The sequence below is a fragment of the Carettochelys insculpta genome, chromosome 3 (assembly GCF_033958435.1).
Source record: "Carettochelys insculpta isolate YL-2023 chromosome 3, ASM3395843v1, whole genome shotgun sequence".
NCBI classification, from domain to species: domain Eukaryota; kingdom Metazoa; phylum Chordata; order Testudines; family Carettochelyidae; genus Carettochelys; species Carettochelys insculpta.
Window position 1 is genome coordinate 177,488,853 of NC_134139.1, and position 26,944 is coordinate 177,515,796.

Genomic DNA, 26,944 nt, shown 5'->3' on the forward strand with positions numbered 1-26,944 from the left:
GTCGAAATTGCGGGGTCCTCCAGGGCGGCCATCAGCTGAGGGGTTGAGAGACGCTCTCTCCAGCCCCTCAGCTCAATGGTGGCCGCATGGAGCGGCCCCTTAAAGGTCGCCTCCCCCTCCTTTCCTGTGCAGGAAGCTGAGGGAACATGCAGGCAGCAGCTCAGACACGTGGCCAGCCTGCACGTCCCTCAGCAGCCACAGGAGGCACAGGAACTTTAACGGCCGCCCGGCAGCCCCCCCCAGCGCCCCCAGGGGACCCCCCCCCCAAGGGGAGCCAGGGCAGCCAGCCCAGCCAGGCTGGCAGCCAGGCCGGCAAGCAGCAGTGGGGCCCCTCCTGGACGGAGGCCGAGCTGCGGGACCTGCTGGGGCTCTGGAGCGAGGAGGAGGTGCTCCAGGTAATGGGGAGCAAGAAGCGGAACGCGGATGCGTTCACTCAGCTGGCTGAGGGCCTGGCCACCCGGGGTCACCCTGCCCGCACTCCTGATCACGTCAGGAGTAAGGTGAAGGAGCTGCAGCAGGGTTACGCCTGTGCCCGGGATGCGGCCAGCCGATCTGGGGCCGCCCCCGTCACTTGCCCCTTTTACAGGCAGCTCAGGGACATCTTGGGCCCCCGGCACACCTCCTCCCCTCCGGCCACCCTTGATACTTCGGCCGACGAGCCCCAGCAGGCCCTGCAGCCAGAGTCCGCCCCGGAGGTAAGCCCCGCAGCCCGGGGGCCCCCCCCGGAGCCCACCCCCAGGCCATCGCGGTAGGAGGAGGAGGAGGAGGTGGAGGAGGGGGGCTCCTCCTCTGCAGAATCCGGGCTGCAGATCCTCCTCCTGCCATCCCGGAGCAGCAGCTGGGCCTCCGCCCGCCGGGGATCTCCAGACCGTGGGAGTGGACCGACAGGTATGTACCCCCCTCTCGTGTACACCCCTGGGCTTGAGGGGCGGGGGTAATAGATATGTGTCCAGGGCCCCCCACATGCTCACATGGCCATGGCCCCAAAGACAGCAGGGCCATGTCCCCCAGAGCAGTGCATCAGCCCCTGCCAACCCCAACCCCGCACGACAGTGCCATGCCCCATCCCTGGGGCAGGGGGGAGCGGAACCTCGATGGGCCCCCGGGAGGAGGGGGTGGGACACCCCGCAGCAGCAGCAGCAGCAGCAGCATGTGATGGAGTGGGGGGCATGCAAAAGGGAGACTCAGGCTAGATATGAGCAACAAGAGCCGAATAGCTCCCAGGGGCAAAGGATGATCCTGGGGCTACAGCTGGCAGGTGACACCTCTACCCTGAACAAAGAGGAGGGAGGAGCCGAGCTGGCTTTGAATCGGGGCGGGGGCCGCAGGTAGAGGCTAGGGGAAGGGAGAGCTGGAAGGCAGCCAGCCTGAGGAGGGGGAAAGCTACACCCCAGAGGGGCACCCCTTGGGGTCTTCTCCCCAGGACGGGTTGGAAGGACTGTCTCTTCTGACAGCTGGTGCTGTCACTCCTGAGAGAAACTGGGCATCTGTGGCCTAAGAAACCTCTCCTGCTGTCAGACCCTGCGGAGTGAAGTGAGAGTCGCTTCCACCAGGGGACGGGGTGCAGTGCAGGGGGACCCCTGAACCCCATCCATCACAGCAGCATCTCCCGGGGATGGGGATGGGGAACCTGCAGCACAGGGCTGGGGGGACAAAGGCCACGGCTCGGGGCCCACACTAACGCCTGTCTCCATTCTTCTTCCCCCACTCCTCTCCTGTGTCCCGCACCTGCACCATCAGAAGGACCGGAAGAGAGCGCCAGCGAGGCATCAGTGGTCCCGGAGACCCCTCTGGGGCCATCGCTCCAGGCAAGCCCCTCGGCCGAGGACCGACCAGCCCCACGGCGGGCTAGACGGCGGACCCCGCGCCACCACCAGCCGACAGTGACGGACCCCCAGCTGCTGGCCATCCACCGTCGGCAGCTGGAGGTCGCGGAGCAGCACCTGCAGGTGGAGCAATGCCACCTGCACCTGCAGGAGCGGGCGCTGGCCTGGCGCCAAGAGGCATGGGGGGCCTACATGGAGACTTTCAACCGCCTGGTGGACTACCCGGCCCCCCATGCTGCGCCGGCCGCCGCAGCACCTGCCCTGCCTGCTCCACCCGCCGCCCCACCAGCTGCTCCCCACGTCGCCGTCCCATCCGCCGTCGCTCCGCCACCCACCACCGAGGGCCGGAGCGCTGAGGGACCCCTGGAGCCACCTGAGACTCTCCGGGCATATCTTCCGGTCCGTCCCACCCCCAGCCAGCCCCGGACAGGGCTGCGGCCGCGGCGGGGCTCCTGGCCGCCCACGCCCAGTGCCGGACTTTAGGGGCGAGGGGCCCGGGACGTGGCCCCCCCCTTGTATATAGTTGACAAATTAATTTGTGCCCCCCGTTTGCCCCGTCCCCCCCATGTAAATAGTTCTCCCCTTTATCATCCCTGGTTTTCTTTTTATTACTGAACAAACTTTTTTATTACTATTGTTTTATTTGTACACATTACTTTTGTTCCACACATGTTGTATATAGTTTGTTCTTGTTTTATTTATAGTTAAAAAAAAAAGTTCTAAAAGAAAAAGCAGTTTAAGTTCAGCCACAAGTGCGTGCTGTCATTTGTCCAGCAAAAGTGGGAGGGGGGTGCGGTTGGGTGCTCCATGGTGTGGGCGTTGGGGCAGGGAGTGTTGTGGAGGAAGGGGTGGGCAGTGGGGGGCCTGGCAGAGTTCACCCCGCGGCCTCATCATCAAAGTGGGCCCGCAGGGCCTCCCGGACCCGGGTCCCTTCGGGGTCCACCTGCCGACTGGAGGCAGCGGGTGGCTGCACGTCGGCCCTGCCGGCCTCCATAGCCCAGCCCTGGAAAAAGGCCTCCCCCTTGCTCTCCACCAAATTGTGCAGGGCGCAGCAGGCACCCACAATTTGGGGGATGTTGTTGGGGCCCACATCCAGGCGGGTCAGGAGACATCTCCAGCGTCCTTTCAGGCGGCCAATGAGCGCTCCACCACCTGGCGCGCATGGTTCAGGTGCTGGTTGAAGCGGTCCTGGCTAGCGGAGAGATGGCCCGTGTACAGGTGCATGAGCCAGGGCCGGAGGGGGCACGCCGCATCTGCGATGATGCAGAGGGGCATGGTGGTGTCCCCCACAGGGATCTCCCGCTGGGGGATGTAGGTCCCCGCCTCCAGCCGGCGGCACAGGCCCGAGTTCCGGAAAACCCAGGCGTCGTGGGTGCTGCCAGGCCAGCCCACATAAACGTCCTGGAAATGGCCCCGGCTGTCCACCAAGGCCTGGAGGACCACAGAATGGTAGCCCTTGCAATTGATGTAGTGTCCTCCACTGTGATGTGGGGCGCGGATGGGGATGTGAGTCCCATCCAGAGCCCTGAAGCAACTGGGGAAGCCCAGGGTGGCAAAGGCCACGATGGTGGTATCTGGGTCCCCCAGCCTCACGAGCCTGTGCAGGAGCATGGCATTGATGGCACGCACAACCTGCAGGGAAAGCACATGGGAGAGCACCAATGAGGGGTGAGCAGGGTGTGCGTGGCCCTGCCCTGCCCTCCTCTGCTCTGCCCTGCCCTCCCCCGCCCTCCCCTCTCCTGCCCTCCTCTGCCCGGGCCCCCCCCACCCTGCCCTTGCCCCGTGGGTTCTCTTACCTCCATGATCACAGCCCCAATGGTGGCCTTGCCGACATCAAACTGCTGTCCCACGGATTGGTAGCTGTCTGGAGTGGCCAGCTTCCAGACAGCGATGCCGACCTGTTTCTCCACAGGGAGGGCACGCCGCATAGCAGTGTCCTGGTGCCTGAGTGCGGGGGTCAGCCACTGGCACAGCTCCATAAATGTCTTCTGGCTCATCCTGAAGTTCCTGAGCCAGCGGTTGTCATCCCACTCCTCAAGCACCAGCCGCTCCCACCGGTCAGTGCTGGTGGGGTAGCTCCACAGCCGCAGGTGTGTGAGGCGGGGTGGCGGGGTGCTGCAGGGTTGGGGGTTGAGCCCTGCTCCCCTGGGGGCAGCTCCTCCTCTGGTGTAGCAAGGAGGTGCTCAGCTGCCTCCTGCATGGCATGGATCAGGGCAAGCCCTGCTCCTGCCGGGTGGGCTGGGTGGACCTCTGGCTGCTGCTTCTGCTGCTGCTGGGGGTCCATGCCTGCGGCGCCCAGGGTCTGTGTGCCTATGGCTCCTCAGACTGTGTGCTGTGCAGGCTGAGTGTGTCTGGGAGGGGCCCTTTAAGGGAGCAGCTAGCTGTTGCCCCGGAAGCGCTAGTCCGCCCTGTGACCCTGTCTGCAGCTGTGCCTGGCATCCCTATTTCGGTGTGTGCTACTTTGGCATGTAGACGTTCCCTCGCAGGGCCTATTTCGATGTTGTGCTGCGCAATGTCGAAGTTGAACATCGATGTTGCCAGCCCTGGAGGACATGTAGACGTTATTCATCGAAATAGACTATTTCGATTTTGCTACATCGAAATAAGCTATTTCGATGTAGGCTTCACGTGTAGACGTAGCCCCTATGTGACCCCAGTCTGAGGCTATGCCTAGACTAGAAGGTTTTGTCAAAAAAACGGTTGCTCAGATTCCCAAGCGTGTTCTGTCAAAAATAAGTCAACAGAACACAGCATTTTTGTCAACAGCCGTACCCCACTCCCCAAGAGGAAGAACGCCTTTATTCACAGATTTCTGTTGACAAAACACAGGTCTGGATGTTCCAGGGTCTCAGCTTGAGCTTGGAGCAAACTAGTGAGTGATCTGTATCACAGTCAGCACTATGATAGCTGTGTGTCAGAAGGTCATTTTTGAGGTTATTACGCCTAGTGTTGACCACATCTAGTTGATGCCAGTGCTTCGAGCGTGGGTGTCTCCACAACACTCTGTGCTGTGGCTTCGTTTGGAAGAATGTGTTTGTGATGCACAGATTGTGGTACGAGCACAGTTCAACGAGATGCTGTCCATTGTCGTTCATTTTTCCCACACCGAAGCATCCTAAGCAGGAAGGCCATGAGGCCCAATCAGCTCCAACTCTTGCATTGAAGTCACCCAAGATGTACAGTTGTTCACGAGCAGGTATTTGCACTACAGCAGCACTAAGCACGTCATAGAACTTGTCTTTTACTTCTGGTGTGGCGTACAGGGTTGGAGCATAAGCGCTGCTGACAGTGATACAGATCACTCACTAGTTTGCTCCAAGCTCAAGCTGAGACCCAAGAAGCTGTACCACTCTAAACCTGCTGGAAGGCCCCACATTGACGCCAGAAAGACAGCAAACTCGGAGAAAGCTGAAAAGTTCAGAGACACCCTCCAGGAAAATCTGCACAGCGGCCCTGGGGGTGCCAATGAGACATCCAAATGGCAACATCTGAGGGATACAGTTTACAACACGGCCTTGTCGGTGTTTGGAAGAAGAGCTAGAAACACAAACGACTGGTTCGAAGCTAACGCCGATGAGATGATTCCAGTCATTGAAAAGAAGCACGCTGCACTCCTGGAGTACAAACACTCACTGAGCCAGGGTACCCAGCAAGCACTTAGAGAGGCCAGAAGAACAGTACAGCAGACAGCCAGGAGCTGTGCCAACAACCACTGGCTCCAGCGATGCATCAGCATCCAGACCTGTGCCGACTTTGGTAATCTCAGAGGAATGTACAAGGGTATGACGAAGGCATTAGGACCCACCAGAACAAGATGGCACCTCTGAAATCCAAATCTCGTGAAGTCATTGCTGACAAAGCCAGACAGATGAAGCGCTGGGTTGAGCACTACTCCGAGCTGTACTCACGCGAGAACATTGTGGTTGACACAGCCCTCGATGCCGTCGAGCTCCTACCAGTAATGGATGAACTGGATCAAGAACCGACTGTGGATGAACTGAAGAGAGCCATTGACAGCATTGCAGCAGGAAAGGCCCCTGGCCAGGATAGTATACCACCAGACGTAATCAAATGTGCCGCGGACACATTCCTGGAACCCCTACATGAGCTACTGTGCCTGTGCTGGAAAGAGGGTGAGGTTCCACAGGATATGCGCGACGCTAACATTGTAACGTTGTATAAGAGCAAAGGAGACAGAAGCAACTGCAACAACTTCCGTGGAATCTCCCTCCTAAGCGTCACTGGTAAACTGTTCGCTTGCATCATCCTTGGCAGACTCCAGAAGATTGCTGAGAGGGTGTACCCCGAATCGCAGTGCAGATTCCACGCAGAGAGGTCTACCGTTGACATGGTCTTCTCTCTAAGGCAGCTGCAGGAGAAGTGCAGGGAGCAGAGAAAGCCACTCTACATAGCCTTCATCGACCTGACCAAGGCCTTTGACTTGGTCAGCAGTGATGGTCTGTTCAAACTGCTCCACAAGATAGGCTGTCCTCCACGGTTACTCAAAATGATCCAGTCGTTCCACAAAGACATGAAAGGAACCATCCAATATAACGGCGCATTATCGGATGCGTTCAGAATCAGGAGCGGCATCAAACAAGGATGCGTGCTTGTTCCGACATTGTTCGGGATCTTCTTCGCACTCCTCCTGAAGCATGCCTTTGGATCTTCAACAGAGGGCATCTTGCTGCACACAAGATCTGATGGGAAACTGTTTAACCTTGCAAGGCTGAAAGCTAAGTCTAAGGTGCGAGAAGTCCTCATCAGAGCCTGCATCCTCAGCACCCTCCTTTATGGCAGAGAGACTTGGACCCTGTATGCCCGCAAGGAAAAGAGGCTAAACGTCTTCCACTTGCGCTGCCTCAGGCGCATCCTTGGAATATCATGGAAGGACAGAGTGACCAACACCGCCGTCCTCGAGCAAGCTGGAATCCCAACCATGCACACCCTCCTCAGGCAGCATCGACTCCGCTGGCTTGGCCACGTCCACAGGATGAATGATGGAAGGATTCCAAAAGACATCCTGTATGGTGAGCTAGCCTCTGGCAAAAGACCTCCCGGACGCCCCCAGCTGCGCTACAAAGATGTCTGCAAGAGAGACCTCAGAGAGGTAGACATCGAGCTGGACAACTGGGAAGAACTAGCAGATGACCGCAGCAGATGGAGGCAGGGGTTACACAAGGGCCTTCAGAAGGGCAAGATGAAGATCAGACAGCTAGCAGAGGTGAAGCGAGCACACAGAAAGCACAATAAGGACTTGCCAGACACCCACTACATCTGCAAGAGATGCAGCAAGGACTGTCACTCTCGTGTGGGTCTTTATAGTCACAATAGACGATGTAAATGAAGTCCTCAATTGAAACTACTCCTACATGTTCCAGGGGGCCTCAGTGAGCAGAAGAGGCCTCAGGGTGCTGCACAGATGCCCAAGGGGATGCCCTGTCCACAGCAAGCAGTTCTCTATGGTCCTTGCCTTCAGCCATTCTTAAAGCCACAGGGAGCCTGGGAAGCCCTGTAGCAGGAAGCTGAGAGCATGGAAGCAGGAGGGCTATAGGTTACATTCCTGCAAGCCCTCACAGCCACACTATAGTAGAGAGTTCTGAAGATGGCTGAGTGGCAGACACCCTATGCTGGTCAGTCTTACATCAGTCCCTGGAAAAATCATGGAGGGGCTCCTCAAGGAAGTCATTTTGAGGAACTTGGAGAAGGGGAGAGTGATCAGGAATAGTCAGCATGTATTCATGAAGGGCAAGTCATGCCTGACTAATCTGACTAGTTTCTATGATGAGATAACTGGCTCTGTGGATAGGGGAAAATCAATGGATGTGATTTATCTGGACTTTAGCAAAGTTTCTGATACGGTCTCCCACAATATTCTTGTCAGCAAGTTAAAGGACTGTGGATTGGATAAATGGACAGTAAGATGGATAGAAAGCTGGCTAGAAGGTCAGGCCCAGAGGGTCGTAATCAACGGCACAATCGGTTTCTAGTGGAGGGCCCCAAGGTTCGGTTCTGGGTCCTGTTCTCTTCAACATATTTATCAATGACCTGGATGAGGGGTTGGATTGCACCCTCAGCAAGTTGGAGGATGACACTAAGCTAGGGGGAGAGGTAGATACACTGGAGGGTAGGGACAGGGTCCAGACTGACTTAGACAAATTGGAAGACTGGGCTGAAATAAATCTGATAAGGTTCAATAAGGGCAAGTGCAGAGTCCTGCACTTGGGCCAGAAGAATCCCAAGCATTGTTACAGGCTGGGGTCTGACTGGCTCGGTAGTAGTTTTGTAGAAAAGGATCTGGGAGTTGTAATGGACGAGAAGCTGGATGTGAGTCAACAGTGTGCCGTTGTAGCCAAGAAAGCTAATGACATATTAGGCTGCATCAAGAGGAGCATTGCCAGTAGATCCAGAGAAGTGATTGCTCCTCTTTATATGACTTTGGTGAGGCCGCATCTGGAGTACTGTGTCCAGTTCTGGGCCCCCATTTATAGGAAGGATGTGTCCAGTTCTGGGCCCCCATTTATAGGAAGGATGTGGATACAATGGAGAGGGTCCAGAGGAGGGTGACCAAATTAATTAGGGGGCTGGAGCATATGATTTATGAGGAAAGGTTGAGGGAATTGGGACTGTTTCGTCTGCAGAAGAGAAGACTGAGGGGGTCTAATAACAGCCTTCAACTTACTGAAGGGAGGCTGCAAAGAGGCTGGAGAGAGGCTGTTCACAGTGGTCACGGATGGCAGAACACAGAACAATGGTCTCAAGTTGTGGTTGGAAAGGTCTAGGTTGAACATTAGGAAAAACTTTTTCACTAGGAGGGTGGTGAAGCATTGGAATGGTCTACCCAGGGAAGCAGTGGAGGCTCCATCCCTGCAGGTGTTTAAGTCTCGCCTTGACAAAGCCCTGGCTGGGCTGATCTGTTGGGTTTGGTCCTGCTTAGAGCAGGGGGTTGGACTCGATGGCTTTCTTAGGTCTCTTCCAGCTCTATTGTTCTACGATTCTTTGATTCTATGGCCCCCCGGGCCCTTGAGGGGTCCAAGGAGCCACCTGGGGTCTTGAAAAAGTGGGCCCCATCCCAGACCAGGGCCAACCTTCAGGCCCTGCTGGACCAGTGTGGGGAGAAGCCTGCATCCTCAGCACCCTCCTTTATGGCAGCGAGACTTGGACCCTGTATGCCGCAAGGAAAAGAGGCTGAACGTCTTCCACTTGCGCTGCCTCAGGCGCATCCTTGGAATATCATGGAGAAGCAGGCCTTGCAAGGCCCCAGCGAGAAGCACTGCAACACCCCTATCTATGACCACCACCCTGGTGGACCAGGGCCATACCCCTCCCTCCAAACCATGGAGCAGGTTTGGGGCAGGTAAAGGAGCATCACCAGGGCTATGTTTGGGATCCTGCCCAACACTCCCAGGCAGGACAGATCACCTCCTCCTATTACCAGGAACTGCATGACATTGGGTGGGGGGCATCCCCTCCATGCAGCAGCATGGACACAGTACTTGAGGTTCCCCCACCACAGTTGGAACACCATCAGCAGGAGGAGGAGGCCTCTGAGCGTCAACCCACACCAGATCTGGAGTCAAACATGGTTTCAGATGACAGCAGCAGCCTCTTCTTTGTGATGGAGTCAGTCTCCACCATCCAGGCTACCTTCCGGGCTTCATCTGTGCCAGGTGAGGGTCCCTCTGGCAAGTGCCCTGTGCATCACACACCCCAAAGCATCAGAGGTGGGTGCAGACATGGCAGACATGGAGTTCTGCACTTATAGCATGGCTGGATCGGGTGGGACCTTGTGCTGTGGTCCTGACACATGGAACCATGTGCAAGGTAGTGTGTGCCTTCTGGATCCAGCAGACAGCCCCAAGGCATGGGGCACAGGGCAGCCCAAGAGTGCATTACCTCCATGAGGAGGGCCCCAATGATGGACTTCCCATACCAAACTAGTTGCCCACTGAGCAGTAGCTGTCGGGGTAGCAGCCTTCCAGATGACAACTGCAACCTGCTTCTCTGTGGGGATGGCAGGCCACAGCCGGTTGTCCTATCTCCAGAGGGTGGGGGCGAGCCAGGCACAGAGCTCCAAGTAGGTGGCCTTCTGCATGTGGAAGTTCTGGAGCCACTGCTGGTAGCCCCACTGCCCCATGCTCAGCCCATATCACCAGTCAGAACTGGTGTAGTGGTTCCAGATCTGCTTGTGCACCCAGAAGGATGGATGCAAGTGTGACTGTGTGGCAGCAACAGTAAGGTCCGTAGAGGTGGTGTCAGACTAACCTGACTCTTCCATGAGGAAGAGGAAGATGGCTGTCAGAGGTGCAGCAGGTGCTGAAGCACCTCTGTGTGGGGCAAGTGCAAGCCTGGGGGCTGCTCTGGCACCATGGCTCACTGGAAAGAGCTGTGTCTCCCAGAAAGAGTTGAAGCCCTGCTCTAGAAGCTATGCTGCCCCTTGAGGAGGTAGGCACACCTCGGCATGGGCAGGAAAAGGGTGTCTGTGGGGGGGTGACCTTTAAGGTCGCATCTCACCAGGGCTCCTGGAAGGAAATGCTGACCTGTGACCTATCTGCTGTGGTTCCAGGTGGCTATTTTGTCAAGAGAGCGGTCAGGCAGATTGGTCGCTGTATGTCAACAGAATGGATTGAAAGAGTGTATCAAAAGAGCATGTCGAAACAGCAATCCACTCCATGCCTGGACACAATCTGGCAACAAAAGTTTTGTTGAAAGATATCTTCTGATGAAAAACTTCTGCAACAATCACTCTAATTTAGACATAGACTGAGAGCCAACCTTTTATAACTACTTATGAGAATGTTTTATGAGGCTGTGTCAAAAGCCTTACTAAACTATCCTGGTATCCTTGAAATCTTGTGGCACTAACTTTTCCTCTCAGATAATTTGGAAGAGCTACATGAGATGCCTTACAAAGGTGAAGCCAACCTGTTAACCACACTGTGCAAGTTGCCTGCATATTTGACCTCAAACTCACACTAGCAAACAAATTAAACCAATAAATACAAATTTTATGTAAGAACTTTATTAAAAAGAAATATACAATCAACAAAATATTGAATTATAAGAGATATTAATAATGCTTATTAACTATTAAAGGCTATGCTAGCAAGCACACTCGATCATGTGATCATATGTGCCCCAGTGTTCCTAATTTCCAGCCAAGCTGGTCCAGGAAGGGGCCAGCAACCAGGATGGGGACAGATCATGGAAGAGGGCAGGGCCTGTGCCATGGATGGGATTGCCTGACGCACTAGAGGGAACTGTCCTGGGCCCAGCCCCTGGGATGGTCCTGCTGGAGAGAGCTGACTGGGGTAAACTGAGGGCTGCATGTCTCAGGTTAAGCTGCTTTTCTTGGAGGAATGGGGTAAACTGGGGGACAGCGTCTCACCAGTATTATGCCTCTCCCCTCTTTCCCAATGGCATCAGCTTTCTCCTGCTTGTCCTCTGAGCAGTTTCTTCTCTAATATGAGCCAGCTATGATAAGAGGGAGCGGGAAACAGGAGAGGGCACTGACAAAGAAAGACCACACAGACTTCCAGTGTCTGGCACCAATAATTCCTACAGGCCAGCAGAATCCATAGCATTGCAGCTGGGCTGCAAGAAAGCATGAAACTTGGCTTCCTTGAAATTTAGAGACAAAGCAAACAGAAAACAAAGAGCAGAATCATTACCTAGCTATGCTCACCACATGTACAACTTATTAAAGCTACTCTCCCAACCACACAGACCCAAAATGACCCCAGATTTCTTAAATTAGGGCTGTTTTAGGTAAATGGTTTGGACTTTCTAGCCTGCAGTTTGGCTGACCGAGAAGACAGTGTACAATGTTCTAAGTGGTGTCCCTAACTGGCTAAGATGAAGATAAAGACACGATGGATAACAGAATCCAGACAGAATTTATCCATGTTTTCCATCCCCTCCAATGTACTGCTTCAGTGTAAATTTGGAAGCAGTATGAATGCACAACTGATCTTTGACTTCTTTACTCCAAGGAAGCACAGATTTTGGGGTAAGCATTGACTTTCTGAGTGAGTACAAGTGTACTAGCAACTAACTTTAGTGAATGGATCCAGTCTACAATAGAACTCCACAAAGGAATGTCAGAGTTTAGGAATGAGGGAATTATACAGGAGCAGACATCTATCAGTTGCTGCTGACAGATGTAATAGAGTAATTACATATGAGAATCAATTATTTGTGTCTACTAGATGGTCTTTCCAGCTAGACCACCAATACAGATGAGTGTGTGTGCCCTTGTGAGTGAGGTAAGCTGAGGACTTTTCTTAATCACAAGGTAACAAACCCACATTTCTCTGCCTTCTTATGATTAATTCTGGATGAAGGTGGGTGGACAGAAATGTGTTTGTCAGTCCTACCCTAAGTAGTCTGATTTTTCAGAGTGTGACAGAAGTTTTCTAGGTGTTGTCACATACACATATAGAAGCCGACCACTTGATGCTGCCTTCATGATTTTGTCATGGCCCTATTATAGAACTGTTTGATTCAATATTAATCCTGTCAGGAGGAAAGAACACAGGTTATGCCTACCTTATGAGCTGCTGGTCCTGCACACATGTTGTGCTAGCTCTGGTATGAATGGCATAGCTAAGCCCTGCCAAGTTCAAATGTACCCAAAACCAGTGGGTAAATCCTCAGCATGTCTCCACTGCCACTACTTGTGCTACTGCAGCCAAACTGCTATTTATACCCTTCAGACTAATGACATCTAGCACTAGCATGTGTACACATGCAGGAGAAATACACCCCCAGTTCACAGCATAGGCAAAGCCTGAAAGAAAGAGCGTGAAGCCAACTGGCTAGGTTTGCAAAGTGTTGTGCTTTAGGATTATGTTCTGGTATACATTTAAACAGAAAATTCAGTAGGGTAGCATGGGTGTCACTCATAACAAAGTTTGATCCTGAACTTGAGCTCTTTGTGTTTGAATATTTCCTTCCCCATGCTTATTTGCATCCAGCTTGTCCCATGATCGCTGCCATGAGCTCTCAGCAGGGGCAGGAATCACTGTTACCAGAACTGCTTCTTTTATAATGCAAAGTTTCTAATTTCATTCTGTCTAGTCCTTTTATTCTGGGTTACATTACTTGTCCTTGGAAAGAACATTCTCTGTGGTTCCAAATAAATTAGATTTCAGTTACTTCGTTTAACTTTTTTTATGTTATTGTACTTATAAAAACATAGTTTATCTGTTGAATAGTAACAGAGAGATAGCCATGCTAGTCTATATACTATCAAAAAAGTGCTACTGGACAGCTTTCCTGTTTTGATAGTTTATCTGATGTTACCTACCAGCTCTGTGTTTTTGGGGAACCTGGGCATGACCACCTGTCAGCTCTGTGCTCTTGGGGAGCCAGGGAGTAATAGTCACGGAAAACGATCCCCTTCCCCTCAGGCCTCTATTGGAACCAAAAGACAAAGCAGTAAAACTGGGAGGGACATACCCACCTATGTGATGGAGTCAGGGGAGTGCATGTGAGACTCAGGCTGGATGTGTGTGTGACAGGCAGAGCAGCTCACAGTGGCTAAGGATGACCCCCTGGGGTTGTAACCTAAGCTGGCAGGTAACACCTCTGACCTAGACAAAGAGCAAGGAGGAGCCAAGTTGGGTTTGAATCATGGGCAGCAGTTAGGAGCTGGAGGGAGAGAGAGTTGTAAGGCAGGCAGCCTGGCAAGGCAGGGAAGCTACACCCCAGAGGGGCACCCCTCGGGCTCCTCTCCCCAGGATGGGTTGGAATGACTGTCTGCCGGCTGTACTGACACCTCTGTGCTGAGCTGTGCCTCTGTCGACTAATAAACTTCCTGTTCTACCTGGAGAGTGAGAGTCGCTCCTGCCTGAGGACGGGGTGCAGTGCTTGGGGGCCCGTGAACCCCATCACAACCTAAATCCCACCAGCAAGAGTAACTGGATTAAGGAAAGACCCCAAGCCTCATCTGCACTGAAGATAGAATGGAAAGACATCACCATTGGCACAACGAATGGAGAAAGGCTTTTCTAAAGCAGGAAATGCACTGAGCTACAGTATACTGAAAGCAGTGAAGCACTGCCTGATGGAAACTCTCTGCTCCAGATGCTAATGAACTCAGGCCTGCTCAGACCCAAATTAGTCAAAACAAAAAAGCAGTCCAGTAGCTCTTTAAAGACTAACAGAATAATTTATTAGGTGATGAGCTTTCATGGGACAGATCCACTTCTTCAGATCATAGCCATACCAGAACAGACTCAGGTATGGCTATGATCTGAAGAAGTGAGTCTGTCCCATGAAAGCTCATCACCTAATAAATTATTCTGTTAGTCTTTAAAGTGCTATTGGACTGCTTTTTTGTTTTGATAGTATATAGACTAGCACGGCTTCCTCTCTGTTACTATTCAACATCCAAATTAGTCAGTGTAAGACCAACTCTAGTAATAGGTCCTGTTGATACCCAAAATACTTAAACTGCCTAGTTGCATTGTGAGCCCTTTCAAGGAACATCACCCATAGCTGGGCATGATCTGTATCTATTGTCTCACCTCTTTTCAGCCATAATAAAATCCAGTGTTCTGTTTTAACTATCGTGTTGTCCCTACAAAAACATCTACACTTGCTCAAGAAACTGTTCTGATACCTTGATGTAAACTCTATATCAGATCTCCTGAAACTTCATAATCTCCTGCCTGATCATATTGAGGGCTCTGCTTGTCTCCTGTCCCCTAGATTCTACAGGTACCATCTCCATCTGAGAACCCTGATCCATGGAAGCTCCATGGAGCGGTGATCTCTCTCTCTCTCTCTCTCTCTCTCTCTCTCTCTCATGCACACCTATGGCCTCCTAACCCTCCCTTATGTAATTAGTTATATGATTTGCTCGCCCTAACAATTGTAACCAGTTTCAGTTTAGATCTATATTGTAACTCAATTGTAACTACTCAGCAATAAATAACTTTCATTGTTAAACTGGTTGCTTTGTTCTTTTTCTTTCTCTCTTGCTCAATTTTCCACAGAGATGTTGTTTTGACTTCCCCATTCACTCTGTAACAACACTTCTTGTACCTATGCTAAAGATTCCCCTAGTGCCCAGAAATCCTGTGGGATTTGCCCATTGAGTGGGTTACTAGTAGAACGATTGTGCTGTGAAATTGGGGATGGGGCAGCTGGAGCTGAACCAGGGTGGCATATCAGGATGGCAGCTGAAGGTGCTGTGCAGCCCAGCCACTGTGTCTAAGGACACATAAGGGCCACAGCTTGGCACTTCTGTGCAACCCAGCCCACAGAGTACAGGGATATATAAAGTGTTAGCTTGTAAGTCCTGATTAATAGGTCCTCTCAGATGAGCTCTGGCACTCTGTGTGTGTGTGTGTTCACGTGAGTCCAGGGTGGGAAGAACTTAATCCTGTGGACCTTGGGTCAGGAAGAATAGCTCCATTGGGCGGGAATTGGCAGCAGGGTGAAGTAAAGCCACCCTCTACCCCCTGTAACCCCAAATATATAAACACACCCCAGAGTAATGGGCAAATCTGGTAACACTGCCCCCTAAGTGTATTTTGGCCCAGCAGAGATGCAGGGAATCTCTGTGAGCTTAGATTCAAGGAATTGCCTAGGAATTCTCCAATCAGGACTCCAGGGAAAGTTCAGCACAAAACTAACCCAGTGTTTCTTCCCTGAACCTCCACATATCCTGAGATCTGGGAAGAAATCAGGATATGTGCAGAGAGATAGCATTATCTATTGTCTTCTGCAGGTACTGTGCAAGAGCTAGCTTCAAACACCTGTACTGACTCCATTAGTAAAGGTAGCAGAATCTGGCTTTAATATTGCGTCTAAAAACAGCAATAGGTGCTGTCTGTGCTGCATCCTGCAGGGATGACTGAAGGTACATTTATTAAAGTGATCAATGTCGAAAAAGATGAGCAGTAAAGTCTAATTTGCTGCCATTCATTTTATGTATATGAAACCCACATGGCAAATTGGCAATAAACTGCTCAGATTCATTCCAAGCATACAATACTGAAATATTGTGTGGTTCTGCTCAGCGCTGGTCCCTTGCAATGGAAAGAACAACAAAAGTAGGATATTATGCACTTTAAAAAATTTAAATTCCTAATTGAATTTCATTTTAACCTTCTATAAGCCATACAAGGATCTTTTGAGTCAAGAATATCCTGTCACTTGGAGCTTCATAGGTGAACACCACAACAATATTACAGTAATGTAGCTATCCATATTAAACCCAATGTGCAAAGAATTCCATATTTAAGTCCAATCTAGATGGTATTGGCACACATAGATGGGAAGAGAGGGGCAGGCTGTTAATTATGTCTAGTAGCTATAAATGTTGACACATCATTAACACTATTTTTCTTTTATTCACTCTTGAGATTCATCCTGACTCTGATCAACATATGATTCCAGCTTCCTTCATCCGCTTCCTAAACTTTCAAATAATACCTTCAGGCTTTCTCCTATGTTACCAGTTTCTGAAAAGATATATAGCTGTACAAAGTTATATCATTGTCATTCTTTAAGTTCCACCTTAAAACTCTCCTTTGCTGTGATGTCCTCTGGGGGGAAAAAAAATACTTACAACAACTTGACAACAGTTAAACTGCTGGTGTGCTGAGACAATTAGCTGTCTTGCTGACCAATCTTGCTTCCTTGTTTCCTGATACTCCCTCCTCTGTCTATATCCATCTGTTATCTCTTTTTAATATTTACCTTATAAACTCATAGTGGGCAGGGGCAGTCTTTTTGTTCTGTGTTTGAACAGTGCCTAACACACTGGGTCCTGCTCAAGAACAAGGGCTGCTAGGTGTTACACTAATAAAAACAATATTAACAAATCCAATGTGGGCAGGATGTCATGCAACAACTGGGAGGTAAAAACTCCAGTGTCTACTGAGCTCCTGAGCTGAGAAAATCCCATTACTGAGGCTTCTGTGGAGTTGTGCTGCGGAGCTGGCTTTTTATTGCTATATTTCACGTATTTGTTTACAGACTGGCATTTACAACCTAAGTGTGAAGCTACATGAAGCTTCTCATTAAGAACTTAGCAAGTCCAACAGTGTGGAAAAGCAGTATTGATCATTTCTGGGTCTGACACATGTCCAAAGTAAGCTTGTTTCCAAAAGTTTTCCTCTTGTTGGTTACCTGGCAAATTCAAGTCATTGCTGCATGACTTCCTATCCAGACAGAGAATGCAAAAATTAGGTCAACAGCAAGTACGTCAAAATTACGGAGGAAATGTTGGCTACGTCTACACGTGCACCCAACTTCGAAATAGATTATTTCGATGTTGCGACATCGAAATAGGCTATTTCGATGAATAACGTCTACACGTCCTCCAGGGCTGGCAACGTCGATGTTCAACTTCGACGTTGCTCAGCCCAACATCGAAATAGGCACAGCGAGGGAACGTCTACACGCCAAAGTAGCACACATCGAAATAAGGGAGCCAGGCACAGCTGCAGACAGGGTCACGGGGCGGACTCAACAGCAAGTCGCTCCCTTAAAGGGCCCCTCCCAGACACACTTTCATTAAACAGTGCAAGATACACAGAGCCAACAACTAGTTGCAGACCCTGTATATGCAGCACGGACCCCCAGCTGCAGCAGCAGCAGCCAGAAGCCCTGGGCTAAGGGCTGCTGCCCACGGTGACCACAGAGCCCCGCAAGGGCTGGAGAGAGAGTATCTCTCAACCCCCCAGCTGATGGCCGCCATGGAGGACCCCGCTATTTCGATGTTGCGGGACGCGGATCGTCTACACGTCCCTACTTCGATGTTGAACGTCGAAGTAGGGCGCTATTCCCATCCCCTCATGGGGTTAGCGACTTCGACGTCTCGCCGCCTAACGTCGATTTCAACTTCGAAATAGCGCCCAACACGTGTAGACGTGACGGGCGCTATTTCGAAGTTACTGCCGCTACTTCGAAGTAGCGTGCACGTGTAGACGCAGCTGTTGTCTCCAGAATGAAGGCCGGCCCTTGGGACCAAAACATATGTGATAGCGGAACAAGTAAATTATATGCTGTATTTACAGAGTCCCTGGCACACCCAACCACTCCTGAAAATTCTTAAGAGAACCGGTCTAGTTTCAAAAAGCAAATGCATTTGCTACCACATTACTACAACAAGCACATTATGTAGAGAGAGAGACTGCTGGTTGAATCTGTCGAGTCCAGCACTATCTCATTGGGCTAATTCAGCATGTTATTCTCTGGTCTGAGCCTGGATTCGGGGCTCAACACCCCCCATCATTGACCACAATCCAGAAGAGGAGGAGGAGCCACAGAAGGAGCAGTAGCAGGACCCGAGTCAGAGATCAGCAGCCTTGTGATCACCCTGCACCGTGTTCCCAGCAGCCAGGACACCTCCCAGGCCTCCTCCGACCTTGGTGAGGGTTCCTCAGGTGAGTGTCCCAGTAGTCATACACCCCAGGGCAAGGGAGGCAGGGGCAGGTGAAGTGGGCTGTGAGTGTCACTCAGCCAGCTAGTGCAGGACCCCACGCTGAAGTCCCAGAATGTGGAACCATGTGCAGGAGTGTGTGCCACCCAGACCCAGCAGACAGCCCCAGGGCACAGGCGGCATTCTGCTGCCAGGCTTGTGGGAGGCAAGGCAAGCAATTGGCCTGGGGAAGGGAGAGGCGGAGCCTCCAAGCGCCTGCCATGTTTGGAAGCAGACTAGCCACAAGGATGCCGGCATGACCCCAGACACACTGAGGAGTGTGGCACATGGGTATGTCTTCATGAATGAGGCAGCACCCGCTCCCATGGGCAGTGCTGTGAGCCGTGGGTGTGTGAGTGGGACAGGCTGCTCCTGGCTCCCCTGCCACCCATGAGGGAACCCCCGGTAGCTGGATACCTCCCTTGGTCACTAGCCCATCAACTGGGGGGAGAGGCGGCAGTGGCTAGCACAGTCCTGTAGGCACCTGGGAGTTCCTGTGCCGCACACGTCTTTGCTCCTGAGACTTCCCATTCCTTGGCTGAAGGGGTGTTGGTCACTGCTTATGGTGGAGGCCATGGCCTCAGGGCTGTGTTGCATGAATGACTCGTAGTCTCTCCCTCCTTGTGTTCTGTACAGCTGAAATAGCAATGATTGACCAGCAGCAACCCCATGGACCAGGGCTGACCATATGATGGCACCAGATCCCCCTACTCCCCGAGCTGAAGCAGGAGGTTGAGGATCCATGAAGAGATCATGTACCAGCATGTGGCAGTCCTAGAGGACCTTCGCCTATCACATCCAGGAGGACATGGAGTGGCGGTCATGGGTGAGGGACCAGCTAATGTCCTGCTGCAATGCGGTGTGTTGGGACATGCTGGCCCAGCTGCCTGCACTGTTCCCACTGCCTTACACCCACCTGCCCTCCTGCAAGGCACCCTGGACCCCTGCTCCTGTGGCTGATGGCCATGTTCCCTCTCTTTGCCCCCTGCTACCCCTGACCCCCCTGGTCCCCGATCCCTCACCCCCCCCCCACCAACCCAGGGAGCTGCAGACAGGGGATTTTAAGAGGGAGAGCAAGTGATCCTGCTGCTGCAGAAGCTACCAGGCAAGAGCGCTGGCTTTTGGGGTAGTGAGTGAGTGTGCTTAACTGTTCGAATTTGAACTGCCATTTTGATTTCTGATGGGTGAGTTTCAGTTTCAATTTCTGTGGCAGTTGGGACTGCATGCTTGACCTTTGTTCCCTTGATTGCCTTGATCAGCCTTCCCCTGTGTGACTCACAGAGGGACGGCCTGACCCAGGCCAGTAGGTTTTAAAAGCCAGAAGCAAGGGTGACCAGGGGAGTGAAGCAGACAGGGAGTTGCACACAGGGGAGTTTAAGAGGGAGTTTGACAGAGGGAGGCCTACGATGGTTAGGAACACCTGTGCCAGCACTACTGCTGTCTCCTTCACCTGTGCCTGTAGCCAGACAGACTGCCTGACCATGGATGCCTCTACCCAGATCCTGGTGTGGCTTTGCAGGGACTGTGGCTTGCAATTCCCACTTACTGATATCCAGGCTGGGGGGACCATCCAGTGTGGAAGGTGCCTGCTGGTGGAAACTCTCAGGCGGCAAGTGGGAGAGCTACAGAAGGAGATAGCTAGGTTGAGGAGTATTCAACTCCACGAGCAGTTCCTGGATACTATTCATGTGGAGACAGCTGAGGTAACTGACCCAGTACACAGGACAGCTGATAAACCACTGGTAGAGGAGGAGATAGATCAGGGTGGACACTGGTAGCTTGTTACTTCTGGCAGTAGGCACTGTTCCTCCCCTGCTCAGAACCTTCCCACTGTGGTACTAGGAAACTGTTATGCTGTACTTGATACAAGAGACAAAGAATCACCAGTACAGCAGAGGAGAAGCCTCGTACCCCCAAGGCTGGGAAGTCTGCTGCCACCACTGCGAGGAGGAAACGCAGAGTAGTGATGGTTGGGGATTCTCTTCTGAGGGGGACGGAGGCGCCCATTTTTTGCCCTGACATTTCATCATTACGGAGGTGTTGTCGAGGGTTTTCCGGCCCTCTGACTACTATCCCATGCTTCTCATCCATGTGGGCACTAATGATACTACGAGGTGTGACACTGAGCATGTCAAGAGTGACTTCAGGGCTCTGGGGGCACAGGTGAGGGAGTTTGGGGTGCAGGTGGTATTCTCCTCAATCCTGCCTGTCAGTGGTAGGGGCCCAGACAGAGACAGGTGCATCCTAGAGGTGAATGCCTGGCTTCGAAGATGGTGTCACCAGGAAGGCTTTGGCTTCCTTGACCATAGGATGCTATTCCAGGAAGGACTGCTAGGCAGAGATGGCATTCACCTTTCGAGGAGGGGAGGGACTGTATTTGGACACAAACTGGCGAACCTAGTGAGGAGGGCTTTAAACTAGGTTTAATGGGGGCAGGGGAGCAAAGCCCATGAGTAAGTGGAGAACATGGAAACCTGGAAGATGGGTCAGAAATGGGAGGGAACATGGGCAACAATGTCAGAGTAAAAAGAGGGACAGGGCAAAACAGGGAGGCAAGATCAAATCAATATCTTAGATGCCCATATACAAACGCAAGAAGTATGGGTAATAAGCAGGAAGAACTGGAAAGGCTAATACATAAATACAACTATGACATCACTGGCATCATGGAAACTTGGTGGGATAATACATATGATTGGTAGGTTGGTACTGAAGGTACAGCCTGCTTAGGAAGGATAGAGAGGAAAGAAAGTGGGTGAGGTGTTGCCTTATATATTAAAAATGTACACACTTGGACTGAAGTGGATATGGATGTAGGAGAGGGACGTGTTAAGAGTCTCTGGGTTAGACTAAGAGGGGTGAAAAAACAAGGGTGATGTCCTGCTAGGAGTCTACTACAGGCCACCTACCCAGGTGGAAGAGGTGGATGAGGCTTTTTTTAAACAACTAACAAAGGCATGCAGGGACCTAGATTTGGTAGTGATAGGGGACTTCAACTATCCAGATATATGTTGGGAAACTAATACAGCAGGGCACAGACTATCCAGTAAATTCTTGGATTGCATTGGAGACAATTTTTTATTCCAAAAGGTTGAAAAAGCTACCGGGGGGAAGCTGTTCTAGATTTGATTTTAACAAATAGGGAGGAATTGGTAGAGAACTTAGAAGTGGAAAGCAGCTTGGGTGAAAATGATCATGAAATCATAGAGTTCACAATTCTAAGGAAAGGGAAAAGGGAAAACAGCAAAATAGAGACAGTGGATTTCAGGAGGGCAGATTTTGCTAAACTCAGAGAGCTGGTAGGTAAGGTCCCATGGTACGCAAAACTGAGGAGAAAAACAGCTGAGGAGAGTTGGCAGTTTTTCAAAGGGACATTATTAAAGGCCCAAAAGCAAGCTATCCTGCTGTGTAGGAAAGATAGAAAATATGGCAAAAGACCACCTTGGCTTAACCAGGAGATCTTTCATGATCTCAAAATAAAAAAGGAATCATATAAAAAATGGAAACAAGGACACATTACAAAGGATTAATATAGGCAAACAACACAAGAATGCAGGAGCAAGATTAGAAAGACTAAGGCACAAAATGAGCTCAAACTAGCTGCAGGCATAAAATGAAACAAGAAGGCTTTTTATAAATACATTAGAAACAAGAGGAAGACCAGGGACAGGGTAGGGCCATTGCTCAGTGATGTGGGAGAAACTGTAACAGGGAACTTGGAAATGGCAGAGACGCTTAATGACTTCTTTGTTTCAGTCTTCACTGGGAAGTCTGATGAAGGAATCCTAACTTAGTGAATGCTAGTGGGAAAGGGGTAGGGTTAGAAGTTGAAATTAAAAAAGAACAAGTTAAAAATCACTTAGAAAAATTAGATGTCTGCAAGTCACCAGGGCCTGATGAAATGCATCCTAGAATACTCAAGGAGCTGATAGAGGAGGTATCTGAGCCTTCAGCTATCATCTTTGGAAAATCATGGGAAACAGGAGAGATTCCAGAAGACTGGAAAAGGGTAAATATAGTGCCCATCTATAAAACAGGGGAATAAGAATAACCCAAGAAACTACAGACCAGTCAGCTTAACTTCTGTGCCAGAAAAGATAATGGGGCAGGTAATTAAAGAAATCATCTATAAGCACTTAGAAGGTGGTAAGGTGACAGGGAACAGCCAGCATGGATTTGTAAAGAACAAATCATGTCAAACTAATCTGATAGCTTTCTTTGATAGGATAACAAGCCTTGTGGATAACGGAGAAGCAGTAGATGTGGTATACCTAAACTTTAGTAAAGCATTTGATACGGGGGTCGCATGATATTGTTATAAAAACACTAGGCAAATACAATTTAGATGAGGCTACAGTAAGGTGGGTGCATAACTGGCTGGATAACCATACTCAGAGAGTAGTTCTTAATGGGTCTCAGTCCTGCTGGAAAAGTACAACAAGTAGGGTTCTGCAGGGGTCTGTTTTAGGGCCGGTTCTGTTCAATATCTTCATCAATGATTTAGATATTGGCATAGAAAGTATGCTTATTATGTTTGCAGATGATACCAAGCTGGGAGGGGTTGCAACTGCTTTGGAGGATAGGGTCCAAATTCAAAATGATCTGGATAAATTGGAGAAATGGTCTGAGGTAAACAGGATGAAGTTTAATAAGGACAGATGCAAAGTGCTCCACTTGGGAAGGCACAATCAGTTTCACACATATAGAATGGGGAGAAACTGTCTAGGAATGACTATAGCAGAAAGGGATCTAGGGGTTACAGTGGACCACAAGCTAAATATGAGTCAACAGTGTGATGCTCTTGCAAAAAAAAGCAAACATGATTCTGGGATGCATTAACAGGTGTGTTGTGAACAAGACATGAGATGTCATTCTTCCATTCTACTCTGTGCTGGTTAGGCCTCAGCTGGAGTATTGTGTCCAGTTCTGGGCACCTCAGTTCAAGAAAGATGTGGAGAAATTGGAGAGGGCCCAGAAAAGAGCGACAAGAATGATTAAAGGTCTAGAGAATGTGACCTATGAAGAAAGGCTGAAAGAACTGGGCTTGTTCAGTTTGGAAAAGAGAAGATTGAGGGGCGACATGATAGCAGTTTTCAGGTATCTAAAACGATGTCATGAGGAGGGAGAAAACTTGTTATTTTTGGCCTCTGAGGAAAGAACAAGAAACAATGGACTTAAACTGCAGCAAGGGAGGTTTAGGTTGGACATTAGGAAAAAGTTCCTAACTGTCAGCGTGGTCTAACAGTGGAATAAATTGCCAAGGGAGGTTGTGGAATCTCCATTGCTGGAGATATATAAGAACAGGTTAGATAGATGTCTATCAGGGATGGTTTAGACAGTACTTCATCCTGCCATTAGGGCAGGGGGCTGGACTCGATGGCCTCTCAAGGTCTCTTACAGTCCTAATATTCTATGATTCTATGGGTATTCTATAACCCAGACCTCACTCTAGCTCTTCTTTGTCCATACCTCCCCTTGTTCCCAGACCCAAGCCAGCCCCAACGGGGGCCCTGAATACATGTTGCTTGGCAACCTGCTCCCCCTCATGTTCACTGTCCCTTTCCCCACATATTCTGATGCCCAGCAACCCTTGTCCCATGTCCCCTATCTCCAAGTTGAGAAGCCCTCACTCCTGTCCCAAGCACATGATCTCCAAGTTCAGAGGCTTCCCACTACTCCACAGTGCCAGCCATCATCCCCCACAAACTTTTGTAAATAGTTCTCACTATAAACCCATTTATCATTCACCACAGAAGCATATGTCCTTACTAATCTGGGGTCAGTGAGGAGTGAGGGGGTGAAGGGAGGGTTTGTGGTGGGGACAGGCTTGGTCTGTGAGCCTGATGCCCCCTTATGGAGGGGACCTGTGAAGAGTTACTGGGGTCCTTGGTAGAAGCTCTCCCTCAGGACCTCCCAGATCTGCATCCCATCCTGATGTGCCTGGCAGATGGCAGCTGTGCTTGGTGTCTCATAGGCTTGCCCCTCACAGCTAACGGCTGCCCCCCACCCTGGAAGGAAACTTCCCCCTTCTCCTCCATGATGTTTTGCAGTCTCAAACAAGATCCTGCAAGCTCAGGAATGTTGAGTTCCCCCATGTTGAGGTGGGTCAGCAAGCACCTGCACCACGCCTTCAGGCAGCCAACAGCACACTCAGCCTGCATCCTCATGCAGTTCAGGTGCTCATTGAATAGTTCCCAGTTGGGGTCCAGCTGTTCAGTATTGGCTTCAGCAGCCATGGCATGAGGGAGTAGGCCTCAACCCCCGTGATGAAGACTGGCATCTGCACATCCCCAGCTGCCAGATTACAGGAGGGGATGAATGTCCCAGCTCCAGCTTCCTGCACTGGCTGGAACTGCAGAACACACGGGTGTTGTGCACCCTGCCATCCAACCATCTGATGAAAATGTCCATAAACTGTCCATGGCGGTCATCTTGGGCCTGCAGCACCATGGAGAAATAGCCTTTTCTATTGATGAACTCAGCTGTGCAATGTTCCTGTGCATGGATTGGGAAGGGAGTCCCATCAATGGTTCTAACACAGTTCAGTAACTCCAAGGCAGTGGATCTGACCATGACCTGGTCAAGGTCTCCCAGACAGATGACCCTCTGCAGCCGGATTGAGTTGATGGCCCTCAAAATCTGCAGGTGCAGGCAAATGAAAACACACAGCAGGGACTGGGGAAGGGAGTATCTTGGCCCTTGGGATGTTGCCATCCCCTTCCCCCAAGCTCTCCAGGAGGACCCCCCCCGTGAGGCCACCCCCTGGAGCAGAAAGGCTGTGTGAAGCCCAGATGGCACAATCCCCCAGGGACAGGGCTTCCCTCCCACCCCATCTCCATCCCTTGTGCCCCCCAACCTCACTTACTGAGGGTCCCCCTTTGGCAGGATTTCCACCCCACCATGTGGGGGCTGCAGCCAGAGTGTATGTTATCTCCATAAGTGTGTTACCTTACCTGACATTGGACTTCCCCATGCCAAACTGGTTGCCCACTGACCAGTAGCTGTTGGGGGTAGTGAGTTTCCAGAGGGTGATTGCAACCTGCTTCTCTGTGGGGATAATGGGACACAGCTGGGTGTCGCATCTCCAGAGGGCACGGGCGAGCTAGGAACAGTGCTCCAAGAAGGTGGTCTTCCACATGCAGAAGTTTTGGAGTCACTGCTCCATGATCATCTGGTCCCAGCAGTCCAAACTGGTGTGATGCCTCCACAGCCACCTATCCACTGTGGGGACACAGTTGCAAATGTGTAGCTCCTGCAGCCCCTGCAGCCAGGACAACAATCCCAAATATGATCTCAGGATCAACCTCACTGAGGAACAGGAAGGTAGCTGCCAGAAAGTTCAGCACAAGCTGCAGCACATCCACATGGGGCCATCACGAGCCCAGGGGCAGCTCCAGCTGCACAGCACCTAGGGATCAGCTGTGTCACCTGCAAATGCAGGATAAGCACAACAGCCACTGCAAGAGCACGGGTAGGTGAGCCCACAACAGAGGCAGTGAACGACTACCTGGAGGGGTCCCTTTAAATGTGTATCTCCTTGGGGCTCCAGCACTGGCTCTTGGAAGGAATTGGTGATCTGCAACCCTGGCTGATGTGGTTCTAGGTGGCCATTTCACCTGGAGAACATCCCATCAGTCTGGTCACTCTCTGTTGGGAGAGCAGATTGCTCTTTTGATGTGCCTTGGTGTCTGAACGTGCTCTGTCGACAGAAGTTTTGTTGCAAGATACCTTGAACTGCAGTGTAGACATAGACATAGTAGGGGGAGACAGGGAAGAAATGGCAAGTTGGACAGCATACTTTTTCTTAGAGTATATAACTCAGTAACCTGTGTATGATATGATTAATAGCAGCCATATCTGGGCACTGTACTTTAGAAAATAAAGCCTTGTTTTATCTATCCATCTATCTATTTTTTTTTTTAAAGAACGGAAGGCTTTTCAAAGTTGAATCAATAGCAGCATTGCTGGAACGTATTTGGACAACATTTGGCCTATTCTGTTAAATTCCTAAGGGTTCGCCTATTTTTGTATCAGATTACAGCTTTATTCGGTACAACTGTTTTTACATTGCATTTTTGTGATTAATGATGCTAAAAGGATTTTGGCATTTCAAATGTTGTACACAAACTTAATGGGCAAAATCTTCTGTAAACTTCTTCTAAGCTCTTGGCAAACTTTCCTCAGGAGCAAATATTAACTCCAGATAGTGTTTATTAGCTTTTATAAAATAATCATTATAATAGTGGCATGTAATTGCTGGAGGTAAGAGCACATCCAGGCCAAGAATTAATCAAGTTTGAGCTCCCTAATAGAAACAGGTCAAGGACAATTTATGTCGTGCCAGTTTTTATTTGAAATAATAACTTTCTTCTGACTTTGTTTCATATTCCAAGAGTGATTTCATATACAACATTCCCTGAACAGATTATGATGTTAACTAAAGACGGGTCTGAGCTGTAAAACTCATATTCAAATACACTCTCCCACAAGGGGGGTGGTGTATATTTGGATCTAGAGTTACAATTTCATTTACTACTCAGAGGGGCACCAGGCATAACATTCAGATCTGAATTTTAAGTCTCCTGAACTTTGGGGAAATTCAGATACAGGGTTTATCTGGGTCAGATCTATTGATAACATCAGTTACTAAGAAAGTAAAGTATCAGAAGGGTAGGTTGCA

General features: G+C 50.6%; 1 pseudogene; it reads left to right on the forward strand.

The window, feature by feature from the left end:
* The first annotated feature begins 9,309 nt into the window (after positions 1 to 9,309).
* LOC142010729 (uncharacterized) overlaps positions 9,310 to 26,944 on the forward strand; it is a 159,880-nt pseudogene continuing 142,245 nt past the window's right edge.